Here is an 8,029-nt window from a genome sequence, read left to right on the forward strand (position 1 = left end):
GATGGCTAAACTTCAAAGGCAAAGGTCTGAATATAAAGAAAACTCATTCATTATAAATAACTACTTCCAATACATACACACACCATGGACTCATGTCATTGAGAAACAAAGACCAGCTAGGGGAAGTAACTAAATAAGGGAAAGAATGGGGTTTAGACCTTAAATATAAATAATCAAGCCTCCCTCCCCAAAGCTGAGATCTCCAGATCTCCAGATGCCTGGCTTGCTTCGTCTACACCACAGGCATAAAGGAGGTACTCAGCCCCACTTGTCAAGTGTGAAATCTGAGGCAGAGAGAGGGCACTGAGAACTGGGGACCAGCTAAGGTGAATCCTATTTGGATACAGTGCACAGTAGCTGTCAAGTCACCTGGATGACTGTACACTCACACACACACACACACACACACACGCACACACGCATGCACGGAAAGAGAATTAGTTCCATCACAGATTTGGAGGCAACACTGACAATTGTGTTCTTCTAGTTATATTGATTTACCACTGTACAGAAAGATCAGAGACGCATCTTGCTTATTATCGTCTCCATGGCTCCTAGCATGGTGCTTGGCACATAATGCTCAACACTGATGCTCAATATTAATGAACACATTAACTAATAGCCTCTCAGTCTCATGTACCCTATGTCTAGGCAGTAACAAAGCCAAAACTTGACAATCACGGGGACATCTGGCTACTGTCAGGAGAAGAGAGAATGGGTGGCAGGGCACTAAAACTCAGCTCTGGCTCCTTTCAGGTGATGTAACAAGGTAACCTTGCACTTCTAAACAGGGATTTTGTCCTTTTGTCCTCTGTGTCCGTTCTATGCCCTTGATGCTCAATGAAAATAGTGAACTGGTGATTTGTAACCATATGGGTTGCTATTTTATTGACTTTCCCTGTAGGATATGGGACAATGACCAAGACTGAGGAGTATCCATGACCATGAGATCAGGGTTCCAAATAATTCAACCCAGGGGCATCTTCTTCCTGAACACACATTCTCCATTCAGCAAACTTCACCCCTGCCACGCTGAGTTTCCACAAATACCTGCCATCCCTCTACCCCCTTGCTGGAAGCCCCCTTCCTCTTTAAACCCACATTCAGGGTCCCAAGCTTTCTGGATGTTCCTTAGGACCCCTGACTATCTGATGTGAGCTTCCAGTCTTTTCTCATCAAGCCTCCAAATAAGGCTTTGCTACATTAGGGGAAACAGAAAGTTATTGGTTTTTTCTTTTATGAAAAAAATGAAATTGGTTTATATTCACTGGGCTCCTAGTGGGAAAGCAGACAGGAGAACTGAGTTCTGGTCTTGGTGCTACATCAGAAACTTGTATCAATGGATGTGATATGCTCAGAGTTATAAAAGACAAGATGGTTCCCTAACCTAAGGAACTACCCTCTCTCAGAAGAATCATAGTGGGTCCTGGGGGTAAAGACAAGCCAGAGGTCCAACAAGTCAGAGATAAGACATTCCAAGCAATCTCTTAGGTGCAAGGAGACATAATAACAGGCATATCTAAAGTGCATATGCGCATATCTTAGAACCTTAATTTCTTCATCTAAGTCAGGTGCAGTGGTACAGGCCTGTAATCCTACCACTGAGGGAAAACGAGGCAGGAAGACTACCAGTTTAAGGCCTGAGCAACTTACTGAGAACCTGTCTCAAAATAAAAACTAAAGGCCTGGGGATGTAGCTCACTGCAAAAGTCCTGGGTTCAATCAACCCCCAGTACTGAAAAAAAATCTCCTCATCTATAGATATTGGGGGTCAGAGTACTTAAGGGCTATAAATTAGCTCTGTTCAGGCCATGTCATTTGGCCAGTTTGACTTGGAATATCCAGTTGTCCACAGATCAGACCACTCAACACACGTTACCTGCCTGTCCCCTGTAAACATCAGATTGTGAGTTCCCTGACACAAACAATCTCCAAGCCTTCTTCCAGTTTTGAGCCTCCATAAGAAGTGGCTACTAGGAGGACCTTCAAACAAGCCAGGAGGTTTACCCTAAGACCAGAAAATTTTTAAGGTTCCTTAATCCCAGTGTAGAGATGGCAGAGCCAAGCTGGGCCTCTGGGCTTTTCTGCCTTTCTGGTCTGCTGTAGTGGTAAGGGCACTTCTCCCTATTAGGCCTTCTGCAAAGGCAGCTGGTGGGGAAAGAGTGCTGGCTCCTCCCTCTCCAGCCAGACTCAGCAAGCCAAGCTCCATCCCACCTGAATCATGAGATGTCTTTGGTCAGTCCTCTGCTGAGGCCTCCTGAGACCATCCCTTCACACCAAGCCTTGACTCTGGCACTGTCCATGTTCTCCTCCTCAAACACACCTACAAGTGTCTGGGATCAAACTGGTGTGCTGAGCAGCCTCTTCCAGCAGGAGCTCAGCGCTGAACCTTTTTTTGTGCTACCAGTACCTAGCACAGGACACTGCGCACAGTGTGTACCTAAAAGGTACTTGAAGTCCAGAGTGACAACAGGGGTTGTTGTCAACTCTGGAAGAGGAAGGCTCTGGCACTCACTCCCTGGAAAAAGACGGCCTATCCCCCATTCCTTCCCAAGCTGGTAGCTGTTGATAAACAGAAAGAAGCTGCCCCACACCCCTGCACCTTTCTCCTCCTGCTCAGCAGAGGCAGCCCCACCTCCTGAGTGGTCCACCTCCCTTCCTGAAAGCCCCAGATGGTTCTCCTGCCCCAAGACTAACCAAGCTTCTCACCCTGCACCATATTTTATCCCCCTTTCTCCTCCCTTAAGAACCTAGATTTGGGGCAGGGTGGTTTTTTTCCAAGCTGCCTCTTACTCTGTCCCCTTTTCTTCCTAGTTTTGAGGTCCACCTCTAAGGCCCAAGTTCGCATCCGCGCCTTCCTCAAGGTCGTTTATCCCGCCTCAGAAAAGGTGAGAGACACTTGTGAATATAGACAGGAAAGAATGGAAGAGGATCTGCTGAAAGACTGGGGAAAGTGGGAATGGGGACGGTGGTAGAGCCGGTGCCAAAGGTTGAGAAGCGGGTGAAAATCAAAGGGAGGAGGGTGAGAAACCTGGAAGGAGATTGGATTCGCTAGGAATTGGAGGGGAATGGTCGGGAATGGGGGCCGGAGAAGGTAGGATTGTGGTGGGTCCTGGTCGTAGGCAAGCATCCAACCCCCAATCCCATTTCGTCGGCCCGGAAAGAGCCCCAGAGGGTGGCCTGCCTCCCGAGCACCGCACCACCGAAGCGAGAGGACTGCGGGGGCGGGGGGTGCAGCGTCCAGCGGGCGCCCCTTTCCATCCAAACTCCGGGCCCACTCTGCCTGCGCGGCGGGGCGGGGCGCCCGAGCACCCGGCCTAGCTGGGGAACAAGAAGGGGGCAAAAATGCTCTTCAGGTGGTCCTTATCGTTAAAGTTTGCGACTAGCCCAGGAGCCGGCCGGGTCTTCCTGGTCCTCGCGACCTCGCTCCGTCCCCGCGGGCCCGGAGACCACTTCGCTCTCGGCTCCGCCTGGGTCCCGATCCCCTCTCCGTCTCCATCCCTCCCCAAGCCCCTTCCCCGCTCCCTCCCTCCGCGCTGGATCTCCCGCAAGACGTGAGCGGAAAGTCAATGGGCTGCCCCAACCACAAAGACAAATTACCATGAGAAAAATAACTCAGGAGGTCGGTGCTCGCCCCGGGTCCCGCCGCCGCGCTCCTTTCCACCGGCCCAGGCGGGAGCGCGAGGACCCCAGCCGCCCGATCTGGAGCCCGGCGGGCAGAGTTTGGGCTCCATGGGGCCTGGCCGGGGCAAGGGTGTCCGGGAGCGGGGTTGGGGCGGTCCCGGAGCCCGAGACTTCACACTCCCGGCGGCCCCGCGTCCCACGCGCCTCGCCGCTCGCACTCTGCCTTCGCGTTTACTCGCCGGCTCGCTCGCAGCTTCCAGCGCGGCCCAGTCTCCGAGCCTCTACCCCGCTCTCTACCAGCCTTTCGCTCGTCGGTCCCCTGCTCCAGTCCGGGTCCCGGCTCCCCATCGCAGATGCAGCCCAGATGCGCCAGGAGCAGCCCGGAAAGGGCCCAGTGGCACCGGGACCCGGAGCAGGCGGGAGACGAGAACGCAGCCGCGCCGAGGGCGCCGGAGCCGCGCGGTGCAGAAGCCGAGCGACCCTCTGTCCTCCCTTCTCCCGCAGCCTCCCCACCTGCCTCCAACTTGCAAGCGCCCTCGGGCCCCCCACCCTCTACCCACTCGAGTTGCTGAAGTTTGCAACTTGCAGCCCCAGCCCGCTCAGGGAAAGCGCCCCGTGCTCAGGGACTCACCTCCCGGCGGCACGCGCAGGTGCGGCTTCCGGCGGCTCCCGGCTCCCGGCGCGTAGCGGGGTGGCCAACCCAAGGGCTGGCAGCCCGTCTGGGAACCGGGCGGCGGCGCAGGAAGGGCTCCCGGCCCTGGGCTCCGCTGCGCTCCGTTGCAGTCCGGCCCTGGACCGCGCCCGCTGCGCTCCTGCTGGTCCAGCAGCGCTGGATGCGCGGCCGATCCGCCCGGCTCCGCGGAGCTGAGCTCTGGCACCAACCCCCGCGCTCCAACTAGCTCCAGACCCGGTGCGCCGGAGACAGCCGGGAGGAGGAGAGCGAGGGAGCAGAAGGAGGAAGGAGAGAGGGGGGAGGAGTTGGGAGCGTGGGGAGAGGAGGGGAGAGGGAGCGAAAAGGAGGAGGGGGTTGGAGAGGACCTGCCGCGGCGGGGGCGTCACCCGCCAACCCCGAGGCAAGCGGGAGAGCGCGAGGGGGCGCCCTGCATCCCCAAGTCCCTACAACCGAATTCTTGCCCCTGAACTGCCAAGTGTGCTACCAGGAGGTCAACCTAAGCGCCCCCACCCAGTCGGTATTCAGCTGCTAGACCGAGGTTCCTGGGCACTTGTCACCTTTCCCACATTCCGCTTAACCGTCCTCGGTCACCCCCACCTCGAATCACTCCAACACTTTTGGGCTGAAAACCCCCACCCCGGCCCCAGGCTCCCCAGTTCCGCTAGTAGCTAGGAGCTGCCTCTGCGGATTTGAAGGGAAAGGGGACCGCGAACGAAAGCGAGAGGTGTGTCCGGAACTGCAGTGTCTGTGTGTGAGGCTGGGCTGGAAAGCGACCTTGAGAGAACCTCCCCAAGCCTCAGTTTCCTCAGCTGTAAGCTGGGCCTGGTGATACGCAGAGTGGCGAAGAACAGGCAGGGGCTGCAGGGAGTAAAACAACTTCAGGAACACCAAGAGGGCATCCAAGGGATGAGCGATCCAGGGAGGCAGCAGAATGTTCTCTGGCGAGGAAAGAAGCTTTAGCGCAGCCACACCGAGCCAGGAAGTTGAAGTGATCTAGTGTTTCTGATGGCTGGAAGGCGGGAGGGAAAGCCGTAGGGAGCAAGCTTCAGGTCCTAGCTGCCGAGGCTGCAGGAGGGATGGGAAGGGAGCCCTCTGCTGAACAGAAAGGGTATTTGAACATTTTTAAAAGGTGACCTAAGAAAATGAATGAAAAAGACAAAAGACCTGAAAATTTAAACCCAGAGAAGTGTGATTCTAAGAAACAAAGAGAACTGTGAAATAAAAATAGATTAAATCAGGGAAAGGAAAACACTAGAAGACTTCTAGAATTTAGCAATTGGAGAATTGGAAAAAGGTCCACGCGGAGCCTTTTACATAACAAAATTTTGGGTAACCCCAGAGAAAGTGGAAGATGGGAGACAGCAAGACCCACAGGTGCCACCATACGTCCCACTTCTGAACCAGGCAAGGATCAGTTGGCCAGGATGATGGGACATAATCCAAGAAAGGTGTTTATGAGGCACTGTAAAAAGAGAAAGTGCAAGATCTCAGAGGTTAATTCTTCTTAGAGCAACAGAAATGCTGAAATTCACGTGTGGAATAAAGAGTAATTTGTAAAAGTAAAATCCATGCTGGATGGGAAAAGAGGGGTGCAGAAAAAAAGAAAATAGGAAGCAAATGAGCATGTCTGGGCACACCACTCTGGTAGCCCATCCAGGTGATATTGGGGTGAAACTCACCCTGGAAAAGGCCGTGCTCAGTTTGGCAGCCTGTCACATCATGACAAGGACAGTGAGATCTGGACAGCAGAAGCCACTCCAGAGTCCCAGCCCGGGTGGGGCAGGCAGGTCTGATGCGACTCTGGACTCCTTCCAAGTAGCTACCCCCATTCCCTGGAGACCACAGAATTGTTTTTATTATTGTGAATATAAAGATGTATGTAGTATGGAGGCATGTTTTGATTAAAACAAAAACATGACAATATTCATATATTGCAGGGTCGGGAAATGAGCAGGAGGCTTCCCATTTGTCTGGTTGGGAGAGTAGACAAATGCCTTCTGGGTGGTTCTGTCACTGAAGCTTTCTCTTGAAAGGCATTCAAAATCTCATCCATCCTTCACACATTCTCATCTTACTGGGGATCAAACTCAGGACGTTGCACTTTTGAAGCAGGTGCAGCACCACTGAGCTAAATCACTGGCCCACCTTCACACATTCTCTCACCAGCCTTCTCTTTCCATGTTTGGATTCTTTACCCTTTCTTCCTTTCCCACCCTCATGTTATGCTCCTTCCTAGTTCTTCTCCACCTTATGAATGAGTAGGAAGGAGGCTTGGCCAAGTGTGGCCTGGGGACACCCAGGAGTGAAAGCTTCCTCTTTAGGGGAAATAGGAACCAAGAAGGGGAGACACTCAGAAATGCAGAATGCACAGCAGGGCAGCTTGCAGCAGTGAGCTAATTCATACTAATTGTGTCCTACTCTATTGTATTGATTAACAGTGATTACTCAAGGGCTCTCAATATAAGAGAGCTCAGGAAGGGACAGTTTCTCCACAAGCCTGGCTCTCCACCTACTCCAGGCACACCCTGGCATTCAGCAAACCCAGCCTGATTAGACTCTGAATCATTTACTTGGACAAAATCTGGAACATTGATCCCATCACCAGGAGCTTCTGGTACCTCCTTTTACCTTTGCAATAACCAGTACAATAATTACTTATACTAGAAGCAATTTTCCACCTACCAAAGCACTATTAATTAAGCAGAATGTAAATACAGTAATTAGTACAGAATAATCCAAAACAAACAAGCTAAAGAGCTGTGGGTGGGAGGGAGTTCTTAGAATTCACTCGACCTAGAAATTCCAAACTTACCTTGAGTTAAAGTTCCAATAGGTTAAGAGGTACAAACTCTCAAGTTCAAGGGCAGCAAATTTGGGAACACAAGGCTAACTCTTTCTTCCCACCTGAGAGGATTTTTTGGGTGATGGAGCTACCTTTGAAAAATAAGAGTCCAACTTCTCCCGGGAGATGGAAGACATCACTGTGTATCTGTGTGTGTGTGAATGTGTATATGTGCACGTGTATGCAGATGTGTGTGTGTGTGTGTGTGTTTATACATAGCCCAGGCACAAGCACAAATCTTGCCTTACAGCAAAAGGCAAACAACAGCCAGTCATATACTGATAGGAGAGAGAGAATTGAAAACAAAAAGGCAACAATCACTTATAATGTCCAAATCGCTTCTTGGTCCCAGAATTGCCTGCTCGTTGTGCCTGGGGATGGCAAAGAAAAAAAGCAAATTCCCATCCTGGGAATCATTGTCACTTTGTGAACCAAAAGCCTATTCTGGTCAGAGGAAGTGAAGTGTCACTGAATGACAGCTCTGCCATTGTCCCTAACTAACGTGGAAAGGCTTCCTTCCTTCCTTCTCAAACATTTAAGTGCCACTCACTATACTAGGTGGAGAGGTCACAGGATGCACCACATAGGCGATAGGGAAGGCGAATTGATCGTCACACATGGACGGACCACCACAGGTCAAAACTCTGCAGGTGCTTGGAGAACCAGGCAGAGCAAACACATCTTCACTGGAAAGGGCCATTCTAGCTGAGGATGGGAGATGGGGCAAGAATTTGCCAGACAGAGAAGTGGGAGGACACAGAGTATTCCAGGCAGAGGAAATAGCATGTGTAAAAGCACAAGGCGATATAATTAGATTTCTGTTTGAAGAATTATTTGGCTCTGGTTAACAGATTCAGAGAGAGAGAGGGAGGGAGGGAGGGAGGGAGGGA

General features: G+C 51.9%; 1 protein-coding gene across 2 annotated transcripts in view; it reads right to left on the reverse strand.

The window, feature by feature from the left end:
• Positions 1–4,614, reverse strand: part of Sema5b (semaphorin 5B) — a 120,585-nt gene extending 115,971 nt beyond the window's left edge. The window contains exon 1 of one of the 2 annotated variants that reach the window (XM_004873615.4): positions 4,256–4,614. The gene's annotated coding sequence lies outside the window, so the exon portion shown is untranslated. The remainder of the gene's footprint in view (positions 1–4,255) is intronic. The other variant, XM_004873614.3, reaches the window with a different exon arrangement.
• Positions 4,615–8,029: the final 3,415 nt, after the last annotated feature.

This window comes from Heterocephalus glaber, unplaced genomic scaffold (assembly GCF_053883595.1).
Source record: "Heterocephalus glaber isolate CG9 unplaced genomic scaffold, H.glaber_assembly_v1.0 deba00000122, whole genome shotgun sequence".
In the NCBI taxonomy this organism is placed as follows: domain Eukaryota; kingdom Metazoa; phylum Chordata; class Mammalia; order Rodentia; family Bathyergidae; genus Heterocephalus; species Heterocephalus glaber.